Here is a 2,866-nt window from a genome sequence, read left to right as displayed (position 1 = left end):
TTTTTTTTGTGGAACCGGGGATTGAACTCAAGACCTTGTGCTTGCCAGGCAAGCACTTATTCTACTGAACTATCTCCCCGGCCCCTCCCCTTCTTTTGTTTAGTAATGTCAGAGATGGGTATTCTATTGGCATCTAAATACTATAGGTGGTGAAATCAGAAAAACAATCCAACATCATCCAGCAGTTCACAATAGTAGTGGGTTACCCATTGAAGTAATTGATTTCAGCCTTTCACAGATAAGCATATTAATATGGCTTTATTTTTTATACTTCGTTTTTATACTTTTCTGCTAGATGAGTAAGACCAAGATAAAGCGACATCTATATAACAAAAAATGTAACTTTTTTATCAGATGTCAGTCAAGTACCCTCAGGATTTATTCTGTAACCCTGTACCGCAGTTTGCAGATCCTTTGTCAGTGTCAGCCATGTGGATGAATCATGGCCATTGCTTGACCAATTTGCTCTCTGTGAAAGCCTGAGGGAATGTTTTCTCTCAATGTGACTCTCCTTAGTCACACTCTACGTCATGGTTCATGTTGCTCTGTGGTCCCATGATCTCCTTGATTAGAAAATTTGGGACACAACTGAGTTACATGTTGTTACAGTATAAGTTCTCCTATGTCCTGAGTCCTCAGTGAAATGCTAGAGTCAAAATTTTGGCTGTCCTTGCAGCACTACTATTTCTCTAATTTTTGGTCTGCAAACTTAGGTTGTTAACCCTTCAGAACAGAAGCTTTATTATTACACTACAACATATGCAGTTGGGTTTACCTTCATTATCTGTCTGAATATCAAACATCATAGGCATAACATGGAACAGATATTTTCCATCAAGTATTGATATGTTAAACATTAGGTCCATACAGAATATGGAGATAAAAATTTAAAAACATGAAAAATAAAGAATATGAATAAACAATTACACATTTTTACACAGAAATTTAGTAATCTAACCATATGCTGCATTGTTGTAGGACAGTCCTGAGACATTTTTTCTTATACTTTTTTCTTTTCTTTTTGTCTTCAATATTTGAGATTTTATTAGTTGTGTTCACGTGATTCACTTTGTACACAATTCTTAACACACATACCAAAAAAGGTCATGTATTGTTTTTCAGTTGTTCCAGTAACTTTCCACCTTCAAATTTAGAGGCAAATTTTCTGTAAGAAAATTAAGTATGAGTATCTTCAAATGCTGACAAAGTGTTAGTTAAGTCCCACCAATTCACAATTTTGTATCACATACACTACATATTCAAATTGTTGATCTTTCACAGCACATTAACAAAATGAGGCAAACTGGAGTACCACTACCAAAGATGTTACAGAGTGCACACGATTCTGACAGGGCAACAACTTGGAGGTAGTTTTCTTTTGAAAACAGTTCTTCTAAAAACATGGGTATAGAAGTCATTCAGAGTATCCAAGACTGTATTAAATTCAGGACTGTAATTACAAATTGCCATTTAGTATCCTTTGTTTATCAGGACACAAAACTAACCCCTACCTATAGAAAGTTAAGCTGACACCCAAGACAGTCAAAGTCTGCTATAATTCAATATCCTACTATTTCTGGTTGTACCAAAAAATAAACAACCAGGGAATGATTTCACCATAAAAATAATTTACACTTAAAAAATGCAAAGAGGTGTGATCCCTCCTTTCAAAAAATGTTTCTAGAGCTACCAAAAACTTGTATTTACAAAATTTTTGATAAAAAATATTCCTCTAGATTGTACAAGAAGAGAGACAGGGAGCACTGATAAGATATGGTGTGTGATTAATCAGACTTGGCTTCTTTCTCTTCTGCTTTATTAGAGGCTGCACTTTCCTCATTTTTAGTTTCTCCATTTTCCACAGGTAAATCTGCCTTGATTTCTTGAATAGTCACTTCAGCCTGATTTCCCTTGGCAGCCCTTTTTCCTTTTGTTTGCACTTTTTTGTCTGAAGATTTATCCTTTCCTGCTGCCTTTTTTGGCTTCGTTTCCACTTTAGGTGGCACAGGTTTAGCTGACAACCTCACCTATCTCCTCTTGAGCTCCTCCTTCACTGCCCCTTTGGCTGACTTCCTCTTGGGCATCTTTGTGAATGCATAGGGCAGGTGCAGAGACTGCAAGTCAAGGTGCATGGGAGCCTCCTCACAGAGCTGTGTGGCTCCGCTGCTGCCATCCCTCCTGCTGCCAGAGCTGCTGGAACCCACAGTGGGAGTGGTGGGAGACTCTTTTTTTCATATATTACCCTTTTTAAAAAAAATATTTACTGGAGAGATAGTATGGCAAAATTGATATGCCATGACAAGCAGTGTGTATGTATGTATGTATGTATGTATTTATTTATTTTTAAAATTTTATTTATTTGTGTGTGTGTGTGTGTGTGTGTGTGTGTGTGTGTGTGGCCAGCTCAGCCCACCAGGGGGCGGGACTGGCTGGCATGTGGTGCTGAGGGATTGAACCACGGTCCCTGTGCTTTGTTAAGCTTGTTCTAAGTAGGTGCTTTAGACCACTGAGCCATCTCACCAGCCCAGCAGTATGTATTTAGAAGACCAGAACGACAGGCATTCCAAGCATGACCCTACTATTACACATTGCTATCTTCCATGTAGCTGTTTAGTTCACAAGTACGAGCTTATATAGTTCATCAGGGGAGAATCCTATGAATTAATTGCTAGTTTCAAAAATCTGCTGATGTTTCTCAGGATCATTACCTTACTCATCTTGTGCATAGAAATGTATGGCTTTGCCCCTGTCATGTTTCCTAGCTTTTCTCCTTGCCCACTTTTCTTTGTCTAATTCTCAAGTTCTCATTTTCCTTTTAATTATGTTATGCCTTTCTATTTGTATTTCTTCTTTTGAGTTCTTATAC

The 2,866-nt window shown here is 37.8% G+C and overlaps 1 pseudogene; it reads right to left on the bottom strand.

Annotated features, from left to right (window-relative positions):
• Positions 1 to 1,784: 1,784 nt before the first annotated feature.
• On the bottom strand, positions 1,785 to 2,084 carry LOC101582665 (annotated as a pseudogene).
• Between the last annotated feature and the right edge of the window lie 782 nt (positions 2,085 to 2,866).

Source organism: Octodon degus, unplaced genomic scaffold (assembly GCF_000260255.1).
Source record: "Octodon degus isolate 3935 unplaced genomic scaffold, OctDeg1.0 scaffold00189, whole genome shotgun sequence".
Classification (NCBI taxonomy): Eukaryota; Metazoa; Chordata; class Mammalia; order Rodentia; family Octodontidae; genus Octodon; species Octodon degus.
This window is presented reverse-complemented; position numbering and strand designations above follow the sequence as displayed.